At 54.0% G+C, this 19,517-nt stretch overlaps 1 long non-coding RNA gene across 1 annotated transcript; it reads right to left on the reverse strand.

Annotated features, from left to right (window-relative positions):
- Positions 1-1,493: 1,493 nt before the first annotated feature.
- LOC111527638 lies at positions 1,494-5,797 on the reverse strand. Its single transcript, XR_002726724.2, has 3 exons — positions 5,009-5,797; positions 4,031-4,141; positions 1,494-2,205 (listed from the first exon to the last, which is right to left on the reverse strand). It is a non-coding gene; the product is annotated as an uncharacterized LOC111527638 (long non-coding RNA).
- Positions 5,798-19,517: the final 13,720 nt, after the last annotated feature.

Raw genomic sequence — 19,517 nt, forward strand, 5'->3', positions numbered from 1 at the left:
TGGCTAATTTTTGTATTTTTAGTAGAGACAGGGTTTCGCCGTGTTGGCCACGCTGGTCTCTAACTCCTGACCTCATGATCTACCCACCGTGGCCTCTCAAAGTGCTGGGATTACAGGCGTGAACCACCATGCCCAGACGTTATAGCTTAATTTTAGAAAGAATGGCATTTTTAGGGCTGGGTGCGGTGGCTCATGCCTGTAATCCTAGCACTCTGGGAGGCTGAAGTGAGAGAATCCCTTGAGGCCAGGAATTTGAGACCAGCTTGGACAACACAGTGAGACCCATCTTCACAAAAATAAAATAATGAGCTGATCGTGGTGGCCAGTGCCTGTAGCCTCAGCTGCTTGGGAGGCTGAAGTAGGAGGATCTCTTGAGCCTGGGAGGGCGAGGCTGCATTGAACCAAGATCAGGTCACTGCACTGCAGCCTGAGCAACAGAGCGAGACCCTGTCTCAGAGACAGAGAGAGAGAGAAAATACCTTTTTTTTTTTTGAGACGGAGTCTCACTCTGTCGCCCAGGCTGGAGTGCAGTGGCGCTATCTCGGCTCGCTGCAAGCTCCACCTCCCAGGTTCATGCCATTCTCCTGCCTCAGCCTCCCGAGTAGCTGGGACTACAGGCGCCTGCCACCACACCTGGCTAATTTTTTGTATTTTTAGTAGAGACGGGGGTTTCACTGTGTTAGCCAGGATGGTCTCGATCTCCTGACCTCGTGATCCGCCCGTCTCGGCCTCCCAAAGTGCTGGGATTACAGGCGTGAGCCACCGCGCCTGGCCTGAAAGTAACATTCTTTACTGACCACAGGTTAGGAACCCTGTACAGGGACTGTGTAGACAGGTATGAGGCCAGTTCTCACCATGGGGCTTTTATTGGCTCTGCAAGTCAAGACTGAGTCCTTAACGGGCTTCCAGTCAATACTTTTCCAGTCAAAGCCTTGATAAAATAACCAGTTTCTCCAACTGCATCCTGTTAAAAAGAAAAATGGATTCTTATTGCACTGATGCAAACAGCTGTATTGCCATCAGAGTACTCACAGATAGTTTCCAAATTCTAGAGGAACCCAGCAGAGAAACAAACATGCTCCAAATTTCGTTCACAGGAGTTTGCTTTGCTCAATTATTAAAGGCCATGAATAGTTCAAGTTTCCTTGACTCTGAAAAACAAGACAAGGATCAGCAGTATTCCAAGCAAAAGTCAAAAAGGTTGCTGTCTGAGTGCCGTCCATTTAGTCAACTCTTGTTTTGCTTGACATTCGTGAACATTTCAGTTCTTTGTGAGTCCTGAAAGTTTTTCCTCTACTCCAAAAAAAACAAAAACAAAAACAAAAAGGCCAGGCACGGTGGCTCACATCTGTAATCCCAGCACTTTGGGAGGCCAAGGAGGGCAGATCACTTGAAATCAGGAGATCAAGACCAGCCTGGCCAACATGGTAAAACCCCATCTCTACTAAAAATACAAAAATTAGCCAGGTGTGGAGGTGCACACCTGTAATCCCAGCTACTCGGAAGACTGAGGTGGGAGAATCACTTCAACCCAGGAGGCTGCAGTGAGCTGTGACTGTTCCACTGCACTCCAGCCTGTGCAACAGGGCGAGACTCTGTCTCAAAAAAGTTCCAGGGCCTAATCTTGAGACAGACAGACCAACCCTGGAAACTCAGTGGCAAAATTCCAGAGGTTTCCCCCAGGCAGCGAGTCAGCCACCCAGTCATTAATCAGATGACCCCAGCCCACGCTCCAGGTGGACTGGGACCCAAGATGGCCACTGCGGACAGACACACAGACCTTGTACCCAGCACAGCACCTGCCTCCCACGCCAGCTTGCCCTTTACAAGTCACTGCCTTCTCCCTAGGAATTTGAAGTGGTTGTTTTGGACGGGAGTGCGGCCCCTTGCCCATGACTAGTTTTGGTTAATAAAGTCACTTTCTTTCCACCAGGCCTCCCTCTTGATCACTGGACTCTGCAAGTGGTGAGGAACGGAACTTGTGTTTGGTTACAATTTTGGTGGTCCATGTGGGAACTTGTGTGCTCTGGGGGGTCCAAGCCCACCCATCTGGTTTCTGTTGGACAGGGCGTAGGTTCACCTGTGAGTTCCAGCTGCTCGTGGCCGCTGAGCCTGTGGCTGGAACGGGAGGAGCTGCCCTGCAGCCGCTGAGATGCTTTCGTCCAGGAATCCTGTCTTTCTCTTCCTGCTGCCTTCAATGCTTTGCTGGTACAAAGGAATTGATCTTTGGAGAAGTTAATAAACTTTGGAACTTGGGAACTTTGGAACTGGGTGCATTAGTCGGAGTTACCCAGGGACCCTCTGCCTCTCTGGGATGTGGCTGGGGCCCTGCTCTGTTTAGACTTGGCTGTGAGTGACACCAGTTGGGCATTCGATGCATTTGAATGTGTTTGTGGCACCCTTGGGGCTCTGCTCAGTGAGGGCTCAGTTGCCCGAGGGGCCGTTTGAAACTGAGGCCAGGGATGTGGGACTCTACCGAACCCTTTGATGGGGATTTGTTTGGACGCAGCTGTTGGTTTGTGCGCGTCTGTGTGTGCACCCTGACCTCTCTCTCCTTCCTCCAATGTCCTCCTCCTGTCCGCCACCAAAGCCTTATTCCTCTTGGTCAAAAGCACCCTTAGCTCCCTGTGGCTGCAAACGGTTGACCTTGACAGGCAGCCTGCGGAGGTGGGAGGGATTGGTCCCACACCGCACAGGTCTGGGGTGCTGAGGCTCTCCCTGATGGGAGATGATTGAGGGTGAGGGGGTGCTGGCTCTGCACCATGCGGTGGCTGGAGGCTCCCTGGCCTCCCTCCTTCCTTTGTCGTTCCTCTTCCCTCCTGCAAACCTTTCTCCTCCACTTTCCTTTCTTTGCTATTTTCCTGTTCAATCCGGGGGTCTGGCCCAAAAAGGGAAAGACAGTTTCCAACATCCTGGCCCTGGATTTTGTCGTCCTCTTAGGGACTCCAGCTGGTTACATGTGACAGCCCATTTGTGTGTATGTTTTAAGCTGATGGGCAAATGACAGTGAGAAAACTTCAGACCTCCAACGGTGAACCTGCGCTGTAGTTAAGTACAGTCTTCTAAGGTACTCTCTCGTCCTCTCTTTTCTTTTCTGCTTTAAACCAGCTGTTACGAAGCTGCTGGTGTGAAGACTCATTATTTGTGGTCTAACTAGAATGTAAACGTTGGAAACTCATTTGAAATTAAAGAGAAAGAGGACAAAACAATTTTTTTTTTGTTTCGTTTTGTCTTGTTTTTTAAAACCAAACTGCCACAGAGATTGCTTTACCCAAATTTTGGTTCAGGCTGTCCTTGAATGACCTATCGGGTGACAAGGGTTAGCCAAGTGAGAGGGTTCCAGTTCTGTCAGCACAGCCACCTGCAGCCCCCTGGCACCTACAGGTCCGGGACTTTGTGACACTTTGCCATTGCCATGGCAACACCCAGATGTTACTGCCCTTTCCTGGCAATAACCCGGAAGCACCGCCCCTTTTCTGGGAAATTCCAAATGCCCCTCCCCTTAATTTGCATGTAGTTAAAAGTGGGTATAAATGTGCCAGCCACCCCACCCGGAGCTGCTGCTGTCTGCACACTGCCTCCGGGGCAGCCCTGCTCTGTATCATGGAGCTGCGACATGCCACCACCTCAGTGAAGCTGCTTTCAAGGGAGGAGGAAAGGAAAAAGCTGGGCAGACAGCTAAAGCTGGTCTTTGGTAAAATTCTTTTTTTTTTGAGATGGAGTTTTGCTCTGTCACCCGGGCTGGAGTATAGCAGTGTGATCTCAGCTCACTGCAACCTCCACCTCCCAGGTTCAAGCGATTCTCCTGCCTCAGCCTCTTGAGTAGCTGGGATTACAGGCACCCGCCACCACGTCCGGCTAAATTTTGCATTTTTAGTGGAGACGGGGTTTTGCCATGTTGGCCAGGCTGGTCTCGAACTCCTGACCTCAGATGATCCTCCCGCCTTGGCCTCCCACAGTGCTGAGATTACAGGCGTGAGCCACAGCACCTGGCCTTAAATCGTTTTTAGCCACAGATAATACGGCACACCTTTCAGAGATGGAGCCATCCACATCACAGGTGGTGAGAGTCTCGATTCTTCCTCAGCCCCAGGAGGCTCTTCCTTACTGTGCTCCTGTGGATCCGTCAAACTTCATGTAGCTAAAAGCAAAGAAAACCACGTATTCTACCTACCCCTCCGCTTTGACACAAAAGGAGGTGCGACCATCACGGTGTCCTGAGCTCAGCCTGGCCCACACGAGGCCCTCCTGGAGACCCTCCTGGAGACCCTCCTGGTGGGTGGGGGGCGGCCTCCCAGGCATGGCTGCTGTGCTGGGTCAGGGGTGACTAAGTCAACAGCCCCGTGTGTGCGTGCATGGGCTGATTCTGGCCTTCAGCAGTCACAGTCCCACAGGAGACACCGTGGAGATTCTCGGTGTGTCAGCTCCGGGCCTCCAGTAGTGTTTCTCTTTAGGGCAAATCCCCACCCCGCCCCAGGCTGCCAGCTGCCACATCTCCCAATGCGGGGAGTGGGGAAGGCGGAGTTGCAGGGGGTGGTTGCAGGGTGAGGGTGTATCTGGCTGCACAGATTTCCACGCCTGTGGGCTGGGCGGGAGTGCGGCAGGCCAGGTCTCACGAATGCGGGCCTCCATGACCAGTTTCAGTACCGAGGGAGTTAAAAGCCAGCACCCTTATACCAAGGCTGGAATGTAACAAAAGCCCACCAAGAGTTTTGCCTAGCCCTCTCCTGGGCTTTAAAGCATGAAAAAATAACAAAGGAATTCTTAATAGGACCCATTTAGGATTAAACACGTTTTATTGCCGGTCTGAAGAAACTCCCCAGGCCTCCACAAACAAGCTTACTAGGGGCGGGAAGGAACTTCTCCAACCTCGTGACTTAGCAGGAGACAAAGTAAGGGTCATGACCCCAGCACCTGGACCCATCTAGATGAAGTAAATGTACTGAGGGCCCAGAGGAAGGGCTTCAGGACTCAGACCTCAGTTTCAGATGAGACGTTCATCACTTACGTCTTTAGATGACACTCTTACACGTGGACATAGAGCTTAAAGGGTAGATAAGCTCTGGAGGACTTTGTCATTCTGAGTTGCTCTGGAGATAATGTCCAGGCCTTCTGCCTGTGACCGGTTGGGGTTCCTCCCCAGTTCAACTGCGCCTCGTTATGGGGCCCGACCCTCAGTTTGGTCCGGGAACGGGGGCTCCCTCTCATCCCAGGAGCTGCTGCTGCTCCTGGTCATGGCCACAGCTCCGTCCGCCTTTCTGTCCGGGCTGCCAGCTCGCCGCTCTCCCCACATCTGGCTCCCGGCTGTCATGCAGGGTCACATTGTCCGCAGAGTTCTGCTAACACAAGTGAAGTCTCGTTGGTGTGACCTCAAACAGCTACGAAGACCGTTTCTGTGACGCGGAGGCCACACGCTGAGTCTCCGGGACGAAGCCTCGCTCGGCAGGGCGGCCGGCCGGTGCCTGGTCTCTGTGTTCTGTGCCGCACACGCCGCGTGACTGTCTCCCACTCCCTGCGTGTAGGTGGGACCCCAAGATAACGTTTTTCTGAAATGAGTATAATCCAGTGCCGTTCCTCAGATATGTTTATGAAATTGGAAAAACTGGTTCTAAATTTCACACGAAACAGCAAAGAGGGCTGGGCGTGGCGGCTCACGCCTGTAAACCCAGCACTTTGTGTCACGTGCCTCTGTGTGAAGAGACACCAACAGGCTTTGTGTGAGCAACAAGGCTGTTTATTCACGTGGGTGCAAGTGGGCTGAGTCCCAGAAGAGAGTCAGCAGAGAGAGGTAGGGGTGGGGCCGTTTTATAGCAATGAGGTAAATACTGGAAAGTTACAGTTAAAGGTGGTTACCTGTTGTCAGCAGAGGGGGGCACAAGGTACATGGTGGGGAGATCATAAGACTCATTGTCCAGAAGGATGTCACCAGGTCAATCGATCAGGTGGGGGCAGGGCAGGAACAAGTCATAATGGAATGTCCTAAGGTTGGTCCATCAGTTAAGAAAGGAGCTGGCTGTTTCACTTCTTTTGTAGATTTGGGTTGCCCCAGACTTCTTGGCTCTTGCAGGTCCTCTGGACATATATGTGCAGGTCACAGGGGTCACAATGGCCAACTTCGGCTCAGAGGCTTGACAGAAGGGAGCGTGTGTCTGAGGGAGCAGCAGTCGAGGAGGGGCTGCCCCTCCCCAGGAGGGCTCCAAAGGAGAAGTCAAGAAGCTGTTTCCTGCACACTGGAGTGTGAAGCTGCAAACCTCTGCCTGCTCAGCGGCAGGTTCAGGTTTAAAGACGCGGCACTTAACAAAATAAAGTAGCCACCACAGTGGGGTTGGAAGAACCACTCTGCAAATACACAAGAGGGCACAAGATTTCGGGATAGCACCCACGTGGGTGACCCCGACCCAGTCCCTGCCCTGCTTGTGCCGAGGACCCTCAGGCACCTGGGCTTCCTGTTTGCACAGTCAGGACGGAGACCACTACTGCTCCTGCTGCCCTCCTCCCCCCACCTTGCCTAGTTCACAAGACAGGAGGAAAGAGAAAGAAACAAATAAGATAAATAGCCAGACAACCTTGGCACCACCACCCGGTCCTAGGAGTTAAACAAATAATAATAACATCAACCCCTGGCATAAACTACTTGTGTTATCTGTAAATTCCAGACACTGTATGAAAAAAGCATAGTAAAACTTTCTGTTCTGTTAGCTGATGCATGTAGCCCCCAGTCACATTTCCCACGCTTGCTCAATTTATCACGACCCTTTCACGTGGACCCCTTAAAGTTGTAAGCCTTTAAAAAGGCCAAGTATTTCTTTCTCGGGGAGCTTGGCTCTTAAGACGTGAGTCTGCCAACGCTCCCGGCCGAATAAAAAAACCTCTTCCTTCTTTAATCCAGTGTCTGAGGAGTTTTGTCTGCGGCTCGTCCTGCTACAACAGGACGCCCAGCAGAACGCCCTCTCTCCGACTGGAGACAGGGACTGAGGGGTCCCCAGCCTGAACGCCCTCTCTGCGGGCTTGTCCATCAGAGCTGAGACCTTCTGATTTTCTTGTCTGGTCTTTTGAGATGGGGTTTTGCTCTTGTCACCCAGGCTGGAGTGCAATGGCGCGATCTCAGCTCACTGCAACCTCCGCCTCCCAGGTTCAGGTGATTCTCCTGACTCAGCCTCCTGAGTAGTTGGGATTACAGGTGCCTGCCACCATGCCCGGCTAATTTTTGTATTTTAGTAGGGACAAGGTTTCGCTGTGTTGCTGTGTTGGTGAGGCTACTCTTAAACTCCTGACCTCAGGTGATCCGCCCACCTCAACTTCCCAAAGTTCTGGGATTACAGGCGTGAGCCACCGCATCCACCCAATGCCTTCCGATTTTTCTGATCTCTCATTTTCCTTTCTAGAAGGGAGGCCTCTTGTCATCCTGTCTCTACCCGCAGAAAACAGGATTTGAGTTTTCATTTGAGTGCTGGGGCCCAGCATTGGAGGGAGGGAAGACATCAGAGCCAGAGCCCCTCCAAGGCTGCCCCCCAGGGCCTGGGGCTGCAGGGGGCTGGCCCTGCTGGGGAGGAGAGGCTGCCAGGCGGGGCCCTGGGCCAAGGCCCTGGCGTAAACACCCACGAGACCCCCTGGGCTGGCCAGCTGCCACCCTGCCCTGCTACTCACCTCACAGCTTTCCTTCACCTCTCCCTCCTTCACAAACTCACCCCGCTCCACATCTGACACACATTTCTAAATCTATCTTCCTTGTCAATGATTCAACCAAATCTATCTTCCTTGTCAATGATTCAACCTTGTCAATGATTCAACCACCAGGTGGTGGTCACCTGCCCACCAGCAGGAGTGTCTGTGGGGGTCGATGCCTCCAGACGCTGGTCTGTTCTTGGGGGAGGATCTTATTTGTCACAAAAAGAGGTCAAGTAGGCTGACAGTTCCTGATGAGGGCCAGGTGTCGGGGCTGTGTGTCAGTCTCTTTGTATTTTTCAAAGAGAAACCTGCCATAGCGGTGAACTTAGAGCGACCGTCCCCACGATGTAAATGTTTTCTTCTCACATTTGGAAACCTGCCGTGTTGGAATTGAATAGTAAATGAGAATGATAATACATGAAATAAACCAGCCGTCCCTGAAATACGATTGCTCCTCAGGACTTGGGGTTGACCTGAGCCAATTCTTCCACTGATTTCTGCGTGGAGCCCCGGGGAACTCCTAGTGGAGCATACATTCTGAACTGGAGATGCACGTTCGGGGGCATGGAAGCCTCACGCTGAACAACTAAACAAAAGCCTCTGATTTTAGAATTTAAAAATGTCCGTGAGGGGTGCCTCAGTTGCCCCCGTGACCCCAGCTCTGGTGCATGTCCTGGGATCCTTTCACACCCGCCAGAGCGATGCCAGGTGACTCGGGGGAGGCTCGCCTGCTCAGGTGAGTAGAGTCAACCCTGTTGGCCGCTGGAGCCGCTGGGGCAGCCAGGACCGCAGAGCTCTGCACGGCCCGGGGTAGGCTGATGTTCAAAACAAAGCTATTGGAAAAGTACAAACATAAAGACAAAGGAGGAGACTGGGACAATAATCCATTCAATCGCTGCCTTCTCCTGGCCTCTTCCGCTTCCTCTGTCTTCCTCGGCCCCTCCCAGCCAGAAGGGTGGGAAAGCGCTGGTTTTAATTAGCGATTTCGTGACTGCCTCCCCCTCGTTCCTGAGCCTCTCCCCGTTTCCTGACAGTGGAAAACACTCTGGCTTTGATTTGTAAGCAGATGTGTAGATAATTTTCTTAGAAGGTTTCCCAATTGTAAAATGATTGGAACTTGGTTAACGCCTTCTGAGACACAACAGTTCGGTTTCCCCAAAGCCTTGCTTTAAAGGAGTTTTTACTTTATTAATTATATGCGTTACTGAGAGAACGAACGGTGTTGAAGTCACCTTCAGGTTTCCTGGGTTGTCTGGAGCTGTGGAATCGAGCTCCCAAGTGTCCCGAGAAGCAGACGTCTGCAGCCCAGAGCTTTGAGCGGGAGCAGACTCTGCAGCTTCAGTGAGGGCCGCACACAGGGCATCTGTGCAGGACGCGTTGCCCTCAGCACGGCCCCAGGACCACAGGGACAGCATGTCATTTTCCCACGTTACTTGGTATTTGTAAAAGCTCAAATGTTAAAGAGTCGGCTTTTTAGGTTGTGCCAGAATGACTCTGGGGTCAAACTATCTCTTTCTTTTTTTTTTTTTTTTTTTGAGACAGAGTCTCGCTCTTCACCCAGGCTGGAGTGCAGTGGCGCGATCTCGGCTCACTGCAACCTCCACTTCCCGTGCTCAAGCGATTCTCCTGCCTCAGCCTCTGGAGTAGCTGGGATTACAGGCACTTGCCACCACACCCAGCTAATTTTTATATTTTTAGTAGAGACAGGGTTTCACCATGTTGGCCAGACTGGTCTCGAACTCCTAGCCTCAGGTGATCTGTCCGCCTCGGCCCCCGTAAGTGCCGGGATTACAGGTGTGCGCCACTGCCTCCTGCCGAAACTATTTCAATGTGACACCAGCATCATGTGTGGCATCTACAGGCCTCTCTCGGGTTCCCCTCTGCACAGAGCCTGTGGTTTTCAGGGCAAGATGCCCAGCTGTGAGCCAGCCGCCCTCAGGGCCTGAACCGTCTGTGGGACAAGGGCGACCTTTGGCCTGGGGTGCAGGGGCCCCTGGACTCTGATGCTGCTGCACCTCGAGTTTACCCAGGTCCCAGGCCCTGCACAGACTGAGCCCCACACTAGCCTGACTGCCCCTGGAGCTGTTTGTTACAGAGACTTGCCACCTGACGTGGGGCCCCACGGTGGCAAGGTCACCTGCCCACCAGCAGGGGCGTCTGTGGGGGTCGATGCCTCCAGACACTGGTCTGTTCTTGGGGGAGGATCTTATTTGTCACAAAAAGAGGTCAAGTAGGCTGACAGTTCCTGAGGAGGGCCAGATGTCGGGGCTGTGTGTCAGTCCTGGCTGCGCTGCCTGGGCCCTGCCCGCTTCTCTGCACCTCCCTAGGTGATGCCCATCTCACCGGCGCTGGTGGCAGGTGCACCGTCATGGGGCCTGGCACACCTGGCACCTCAGAGGCCTCTGCCCCAGCCACTGGGCCTGCCCAGGAGGACCGGACGGGCGACCTCCTCGGCCCACCCTCGAGGCTTCTCCAGGGCTCAGTCCAGGCCGGAGTTGCTGGCAGCCCGAGAACGTTACGGTTGTTGAGCTTCTTATTTCCAGGTGACTCAAGTTCATTTTAGAAGCTGTGGAAAACACAGGCAAGCAGAGAACATGAATGACCTGTCCCCTGTTATCCACCCCAAACCCGACTTCAGTCAGCATCTGCTTTTAGGTCCTCTCACTTTGTAGCTCCTGCCTTTGGGGCCAGCTGCTCCACACCCCAAGTTCTATTTTTTTTTTTTTTTTTTTTGAGATGGAGTCTCGCTCTGTCGCCCAGGCTGGAGTGCAGTGGCCGGATCTCAGCTCACTGCAAGCTCCGCCTCCCGGGTTGACGCCATTCTCCTGCCTCAGCCTCCCGAGTAGCTGGGACTACAGGCGCCCGTCACCTCGCCCGGCTAGTTTTTTCTTTTTGTATTTTTTTTATTAGAGACGGGGTTTCACTGTGTTAGCCAGGATGGTCTCGATCTCCTGACCTTGTGATCCGCCCGTCTCGGCCTCCCAAAGTGCTGGGATTACAGGCTTGAGCCACCGCGCCCGGCCCCCAAGTTCTATTATTAACGGACTCTTCCTGTTTACTTCAACCCAGCAGATGTGTATAGAGCAGCAACCACGCCGGGCTGGGACCCTGTGACCAAGGCATGCCCTGGAAGGAGTCTCTGAGGTCACCCCTGCCCACAGGTGCACGTGTGTGCACCCGCCCACTCCCACATACACACAGACACACCTGTGCATGCACATACCACACCCCCACACACCCCTGCACATGCTTGAGTGTGTGCTCTCACACACAAACATGTATACTCACAATGGGCCTCCAGGGCTGGGGCCGGCCGTGAAGCTGGACTGAGGGAGGGAGGGAGCTTGCAGGGGTGGCCCAGGTACAGCCCCTGGCCTGGCCTCAGCCCACCTGCCAGACTCTCGGCTGAAAGAGGATGCGGGTTGCTGTTCGGACACCGTGTGCAACATCCCAGCTTCACAGATCTGAAGATGGAGGCAGAGCAGGTTGGAGGAGGAGGGTCAGGAGGTCTCAGGAATCGCTAAAGGGCCGGCCATGGGTTCTCAGTTCTTCCCAGAAACCAGTCCAGAGACCAGGCCAATGGCAGGGCCCCTTTGCCAGCCTGGCTGATCTGTTGGCACAAAAGCACGAGCGTCTGTGCAGACTGATGTGATCACCAGGGGGTGCTATTGGCACACAGCAAGTTGGCACCCAAATCCAGGGCCTAGAAATTGATCCTGCTGCCTTTGGGCTGCTTTGCCGCACCCAGAGGTGCCCAGGGATGCCAGGCGCCCACCCCAAGCCGCGTGGGGGTGGCACAGGTGCACCCGGAAGCCCTCGATTTCCATAATCTTCCCTCCCTGCCGGGAGGTGTGTGGGCTGGCTAAGTCCGCTTCCAGTACCTGCTTCTCCAGTCTGAGATCTCAGCGAGGACACCAGGGGCATGGGGGGCCTCACACCCAGGGGCTGTCGCTGCCATGCCGTTTCCTGTGTGTGGGCTCTGTGCATGCCAGGGTGGGCACGATGCCACCTCCCAGTCATCATGGGCAGAGCCCCCTCCCTTGGACAGAACCCCCGGTGCCCACCCCTGGGAGGTGGGATCCAGACCAGAGGGCAGAGGAGGGGGAGGCCATGCTCCTTTGGGACCATTTGTGTGCGTGGCGGTGGCCCCCACTGTATCTCCAAGTGGGGTTTATGGTGGTGCCAACGGCTGCGGGGGATACACCCAGTACCAGGAGCTTCTGGGCTGATTTGAGGGTTGTTCTGTGTTTCTAGGCCGTGTGGGGTGGGCCACGGCCTGTGGCCAGGGTCTTTATGGAGCAGGATTGAGCCAGATGTGGACAGGGTCCTGTGAAGTAGGATGGAGGCCCCCTAACCTCCCAGCTCACTCTCTCTGCACAACTTTGGTTTTGCTCTGGTTTAAAAATGAACAGATTAAACTGAAGTAAATATTTCAAGCTGCTTTTAACCAAAAAAAACAAAAATGTGTTATTCATCATGCTCGGTGCCCTCGCTCAGATGACAGACAGTGATGAGCCTGGCTCCACGGGGCAGGCAGCTGGTGGCTAAGGGTGAGGTCAGCGTGACATGGCTCTGATTTACCCAGAATGTTTAATACGTGCCATTTTTCTCCTTAGTTTTTGTTTAATGTCTTTTTTTTTTTTATTTTGAGACGGAGTCTCGCTCTGTCGCCCAGGTTGGAGTGCAGTGGCGCAATCTCGGCTCACTGCAAGCTCCGCCTCCTGGGTTCACGCCATTCTCCTGCCTCAGCCTCCCAAGTAGCTGGGACTACAGGCGTCCGCCACCATGTCCAGCTAATTTTTTGTATTTTTAGTAGAGATGGTGTTTCACCATGTTAGCCAGGATGGTCTCGATCTCCTGACCTCGTGATCCGCCCACCTTGGCCTCCCAAAGTGCTGGGATTACAGGCGTGAACCACCGCGCCTGGCTTTTTTTTTTTTTAAAGACAGAGTCTCACTCTGTTGCCCAGGCTGGAGTGCAGTGGTGCGATCTTGGCTAACTGCAACCTCCACCTCCCAGGTTCAAGCAATTCTCCTGCCTCAGCCTCTGGAGTAGCTGGGATTACAGGCACCTGCCACCACGCCCAGTTAATTTTTGCATTTTTAGTAGAGACGGGGTTTCACCATGTTAGCCAGGATGGTCTCCAACTCCTGACCTCTGGTGATCCACCTGCCTTGTTCTCCCAAAGTGCTGGGATTACAGGCGCGAGCCACCGTGCCCAGCTATTTAATGTCTTTATGGAGATGCCATTTTGTAGGGTGATGAGAGCAAAAAACAAAATCGAGCACCAGGACCCCTGGTATACGTCTTCTACATTTGGTTTATTTGATGAAGGAGTCTGGCTAACAGGGCCCCATAGCCATGGAGCCTGGCCCTCCATTGCCCAGGTGTGACCCAGACCTTTAGAATTGTGGGCCCTCAACTCCATCTCACCCAGAAGCATGAACCCTAAATCTACTATGGAGGCCTCAGGGGGAGAAGGGGTAGGAGGGTGGCTGCACTCTCATACCCTCCTGCATCTGCTGGAACCCAGGGCCCACCTCACAGGCAGCATCTGCTTCTGCAGGCTACAGACAGGGTCATGCAGGCGCCTGGAAGCCGCTGCCAACTGCCAGGATTGGGTTTGCACCTGCCCCGGCCTCCCTGGCCCTGGGTGATGGGGGGAAGCCAAGAGGGGAGAGTCTGAGGGAACGTGACCCCCGCTGCCTCGTCCCGCGTGGGTGTTCAAAGGCCCGGAGCCCTGGGATGTTGGGGGGATATTTCTGTATCCCCACACCTGAAGGCACCCGGACTTCCAGAAAAGCCTGGCAATGGACGGATGGAGGTGGGGGTGCCTCCTTCATGGGCAGCTTCTTTCTAAGCTGCATCAGGCTGGGAGGTTGGCAGGGCACAGGGCTGCCCAGGGCCAGTGTTTCCACAGGTCTGGGGTGTGGAAACGGGGACTCCTGGCCACCCTTCCTCTCCGGCCTTCTTCCAGCCCCCCCTCCAGGAGACACCAGTCCCCTTTCCCTGTGGGACTGCTCAGAGTCATGTCCAAGGCCTTCCTCAGTGGTGGTCTTTGCTGACCTCTCAGGGCAGCCCCCACCCTTGCCATTGTGGATGGAGAAATCCCCTGGGGTGGTGGGGGCTTTGCTTCCTGGGGTCTCACGTGGCCACCTCCACCCTCTTGTTTGGTCCCCAGCTGCCTGGAAACCCACCCCTAGATGGACTCCAGTTATCCACAGCTGTGTCTGACAGAACAGCGAGGATGTACCTGTGGTTTCGAAGACCCTAGGCTCAGCGGGATCACCACCCTGCCTTTTTAGGGAAGGGCCCACAGTTCCCAGCACTCATTTGCTCTTTTGCTGCTCAGAGACTGTCACTGCACAGGCCCTGGGGCCTATGGAGGAGTCACAGACTCTGGACTCAGGATGGGGCCCCAGGCCCCAACCAGGCTCTGGCCCAGCCCAGGCAAGATAATAATGGAAATCCCACCCCAGGAGGGTTCAAGACAGACCCCAGGAGGGTTCAGGACACAGATGGCCACAGCTGGGTACAGCGCCTAGGCCCTCCCTCCTTCCTTCCTCTCCTGCAACCGTTCTTCCTACTTGAGAGTAAGATGCAGAGACCTTGCTTTTTGCACTCTCTGGAGAACCTGTGACTGGTGGTGTTCTTTCCTCTTATTTGCTTGCCTCTTTTCTAAATGTTTGACAATGAATTTGTTTACTTTGAAAATAAGCAAACAATACCAAAAGCTATTTTTAAAAGGACAGCCTCTAAGTCCGTGATTACAATTTGGATGATGGCCCAGGGTGATTGGGGGTGTTCCGATCCTCCCACAGCACTGGCGACAGACCTGACCAGGGCACATGGAGGTGCTTCCACACGGCAGTGGCTTCTCAGTCCTTCAGAAGGACGGAGGCCACCAGCGGGCCATGGAGCTGAGTAGGTGGACAAAGCAAATGAGGAGGAAGGGTGGGCTGGGAGTGAGCGGAGGTGACTGTGGTCCCTTGGACAGAGACTGTTGTAAGGAAGCCACTCGGGCGGGTGCGGTGGCTCACATCTGTAATCCCAGCACTTTGGGAGACCAAGGGCAGATCATGAGGTCAAGAGATCGAGACCATCCTGGCCAACATGGTGAAACCCCGTCTCTACTAAAAATACAAAAATTAGCTGGGCGTGGTGATGGGTGCCTGTAATCTCAGCTTCTTGGGAGGCTGAGGCAGGAGAATCGCTTGAACCAGGGAGGTGGAGGTTGGAGTGAGCCAAGATCGCGCCATTGCACTCCAGCCTGGGCAACAAAAGTGAAACTCCATCTCAAAAACAAACAAAAGAAAGAAAGAAACAGGCAGCTTCTCAGAACACATCTGTCCTCCACGTCCACAGGCGCGTCCCACCCCGGCCACCACCGTGTGGCTTTTCTCCGTGGAAGCAGAGGCCGTGCATCACTCCCACAGGCAGCATCTCTCTGACGAGCCTCAGTAGTCAGTTCATGCAAGAAACAAAGAAAACTGCTCCTCTCCTTCTTTAGTGTCTGTGCAGAAGAGCGAGAGGGAAAAGCCAATCAACGCCATTGCATGTGCTGCTGAAATGCTTTGTGCAAACGTTGAGACTGGAGGTGAGGGCGGAACTTTGTAATATAAGAGCAAGAAGATAAATGTTGACTTTAAAATCCAAGTACTTGGACTTTGCTAGAATATTCCATAATCCTTTCCTGGTCTTGATTATTAAAACAGTTTTCAAGAAAGTTCTATTTGGTGAGTCACCTGATTATCTAAACACACTTTTCTTTCTTGTTAGGGTTTGACTCCAGCTGGGTCCTCTGCCAACAGAACTAAGCCCACTTGGGTCTTGGAGGCTTTGGGGGCTGGCTGGTTTCCCTGGGCACGATTGGTGAGCTCAGGTCAGATTCCTGGACTTGCTGGAGATCCTGTGTCCGGGAAGGCACCAGCCCAGGAGGCTCCGAGCCTCAGCCAGAGAGGCAGCAGGTTGGTAGCGCCTTGGCAGCCATCCCAAGGACACAGGTAAGAAGCCAACAGAGAAGCAAGAATGTGTCATAAGACATTAAAGCTGCTCCACTCCACAAGCATCTCTGGAATGTTCTCTGGGCCCCGGACCTGTGCAAGGCATTGTGGGCGAGACAGAGACGAAGCCCCTTGCTTGGAAGCCGGCGCTTGAAGGGCGTGATGTGGCCTCACCCCATTCTGCTGCAGGGCTCAGCTGGCATCTGCACCCCCAAGGTAGCTGGGGGCCCCTGAGCTTGGCCAGGCCCATCTGGCAGCCTTGTCCCTGCTCGCCCACGCCCTCTGGGTTGCGTTCAGTTTCCTGGGCTCTGCCTCTTCACCTGTTCCTAACGAGAGCTTGTGCACCCCAGGATGGTGGGGATGGAGTTTTGGCTTGTGGGCAATCTGGGTGTCAGGCTCAGGGCCCCAGTGGCTCTGGGTCATGGCCTTGGTCCCACATTGGCTGTGCTGCTCCATCAGTGGTCTCTGCAGCTGGGGAAATGCCTGGTCCTTCTGGAGATACAGGAGTGCTGGATTCCCCGATGATGGCCATGTCCTGTTCCTCTGGTACCATCCACCCACCAAGTCTTGCCACGGTTTCCCTCTGGGCCCCGAATCCAGCTGTCCATCCCAGCTTCCGCCTCGAGTGGCCTCTCCTGTACCCAGCTGCCCAGGGAGCGATCCAAAGTTTCCGTCCCAGGCTGCTGAGGTGACCGAGGACCTCGAGAGGGCCTTACACTCTCAGACCAGGGTGAGGCCGAGGCCCGAGAAGCAAGTCCCTGCCCAGGCCCTGGTTGGCCAGGACGCGCTGGCCACAGCTTCCCAGAGAGGAGGTTGCTGTGCACCCGCCAACACTTCCCCATCAACTTGCCAGTCCCGCACCGCTCCTGCTGGGCAACGAGGTCACAGTATATTAAATTTCTCGATGCAACTACTGTGTGAAAAAGCCACGCAAACCAGCAAGGAGCCTGCTCGCCACAGGGGCCCTCAAAAGGCTCTGCCGCTCCCCTGTCAAAACCTCCTTTAGGCAGTGACTGCCGGTGGCCGGCTGGGCCTGCGAACTGGGGCTGGGAGGGGTCAGGTGGGAGGGTCCTCATCCTCCAGACGCCCGCTGGCCCAGCCCTCAGTGTTCACGACAGGTGCAATGCCCCCTCTGGCCCCCTCCTGGCCAGGGCAGCCACAGCTCAGCCCCGAGGCCTTGAGTGGCCTTTTCAGAGAAAACCAGGACCCGGGGCCTCCTACAGGGAGCCTCTGACCACCAGACCCATTAACAGGCTTCTCTGTGGGGTCCCTCAACTGCTACTTTCCTCTCGCCTGAGGGGACCAGCCAGGCGGCTCAGGCACCTGAGTCTTTGGGGAACGAGCTCACCGCCCTCTCCACTCACAGCAGGACACCTGGCAGCCAAAGCTCCACACCTGCCCCTACCCCAGGGCTGGGATGAGGAAGCCCCAGGGTGAGGGGTGGCCCTGATCCGAGCCCTAACCTGGTGGGGGTGGCAGGCAGCCCCAGGTGCGTGGATGACCCGAGCCAGCCACAGACAGCCCCCAGGTGGGGAGGAGCAGAGGTCATGGGGATGTAGGGAAAGGGTTTGGGGGCTCCTCCTGCAGGGCCACAGTGGGAGACAATTTGTCACTTTCTTACAAAACTGAACACATTCTGACCGCAGCATCCAACAATCCCGCTCCTCAGAGTTTATCAAAATGAGTTGAAAACTTACATCTACAGAAATCTGCACACGAATATTTGTAGTGGCTTTATTCATAATTGCCCAAACCTGGGAGCAACCAAGATGTCCTTCCATCATAGATGAAAGGATAAATAAAGCATAGTACATCCAGACAATGGAATATCATTCAGTGTTAAAAAATAAGTGAGCTGGCCAGGCAAGGTGGCTCCCATCTGTAATCCCAGCACTTTGGGAGGCAGAGGCAGGCGGATCACTTGAGCCCAAGTGTTCGAGACCAGTGTGGGCAACATGGTGAGATTCTGTCTCACAAAAAATACAAAACTTATCGGGGCATGCTGGTGCGCACCTGTAGTCCCAGCTATTTGGGAGGCTGAGGTGAGAAGATTGCATGAGCCCAGGAGGTTGAGGCTGCAGTAACTGTGATTTTGCCACCACATTCCAGCCTGGGTGACAGAACAAGACTCTGTCTCAAAAAAAAAAAAAGAAGTGAACTATCAAACCACAAAAGACATGGAAGAACCAAAGTGCATATTACTAAAAAAGAAGTTGAAAAGACTACGTAATGTGTGATTCCAGCTCTATGACATTTGGAAAAGGCAAAATTCAGGAGACAGTCAAAAGATCCCTGGTGGCCAGGGGCTGGGAGAGGGAGTGATGAAAATGCAGAACGCAGATGAATCTTGGGGTGGAGAAACCTGTCTGTACGAGATTAGAGTGGTGGGTCTGCATGATTATATGTGTGTCCAAACCTACAGATTGCACAGCACCAGAGGAAAGCCCAGTGGAAACTGCAGAGGGTGATGACGATAATAACAATGTGTAACAAATGGCTGGGACGGTGGGACTGGGGAAGGCTGTGCACCTACAGGAGCCCCATGGTGGGAGAGCTCCATGCTTTTGGCTCAATTTTGCTATGAACCTAAAACTGCTGTAAAAAATAAAATCTACTGAAACAACAAGTGTTAATTTACAAGTGTCTCTGTTTAAAAAGCGAAGAGATGAACCACAAAGGGGAAAATGTGTTTAAACAATAACTAATTGATAATTGGCTCGTTCCTAAAATTCAGAGAACTTTTAAGAAAGAGACAGCAAAGCAGGGATCACGTTTTACAAACACGACAGGACCAGGACATCGTGCCCATGACGGGACAGCAACCACAGGCTGGATGCTCACCCCATGCCAGTCTGTGGACGGAGAGCACCCACCCCGACCTCCAGCCCCCAGTGGAGCTGCCTCCTCAGGGCCTTCCTGCAGGCGCCCAGGGGCTGCACATGGCCCTCCTTAGGGGGAGCTAGTGACTCAGCATTTTCATTTCCTGGAAACTGAGGCTCATGGGAGATATGCAGATGAGCCCAGAGCACCATGGGAAATGGCCCTTTATATAGCCAGATGGGCTCTGCCTCCTCCTTTCCCTGGGTGCCCACATGAGCAGAGACACCAGGACGGTGAGGTCTCCCGAGAAGGGTCTCGGAGACACGGCCTGGTGCTGGGTGAGGGATTGGGAGGCTGAAGAGGGGCCAGGATTCCTCAGGTTCCCTCAGTTTCCCTCTATTTCCTTCAAGTTCCCCTCAGATTCCCTCAGTTTCCCTCAGTTTCCCCCAGTTTCCTTCAAGTTCCCCTCAGGTTCCCTCAGATTCCCTCAGGTTCCCCCAGTTTCCCTCAAGTTCCCCTCAGGTTCCCTCAGTTTCCCTCAGTTTCCCCCAGTTTCCTTCAAGTTCCCCTCAGGTTCCCTCAGTTTCCCTCAGGTTCCCCCAGTTTCCCTCAGTTCCCCTCAGTTTCCTTCAAGTTCCCCTCAGATTCCCTCAGATTCCCTCAGTTTCCTTCAGGTTCCTCCAGTTCCCCTCAGGTTCCCTCAGTTTCCCTCAGGCTCCCCCAGTTTCCCTCAAGTTCTCCTCAGGTTCCCTCAGTTTCCCTCAGGTTCTCCCAGTTTCCCTCAGTTCCCCTCAGTTTCCTTCAAGTTCCCCTCAGATTCCCTCAGTTTCCCTCAGGTTCCCCCAGTTTCCCTCAGGTTCCCCCAGTTTCCCTCAAGTTCCCCTCAGGTTCCCCCAGTTTCCCTCAGTTTCCTTCAAGTTCCCCTCAGGTTCCCTCAGGTTCCCCCAGTTTCCCTCAAGTTCCCCTCAGGTTCCCTCAGTTTCCCTCAGGTTCCCCCAGTTCCCCTCAGGTTCCCTCAGTTTCCCT

The sequence above is a fragment of the Piliocolobus tephrosceles genome, chromosome 16, assembly GCF_002776525.5.
Source record: "Piliocolobus tephrosceles isolate RC106 chromosome 16, ASM277652v3, whole genome shotgun sequence".
Taxonomy (NCBI): Eukaryota; Metazoa; Chordata; class Mammalia; order Primates; family Cercopithecidae; genus Piliocolobus; species Piliocolobus tephrosceles.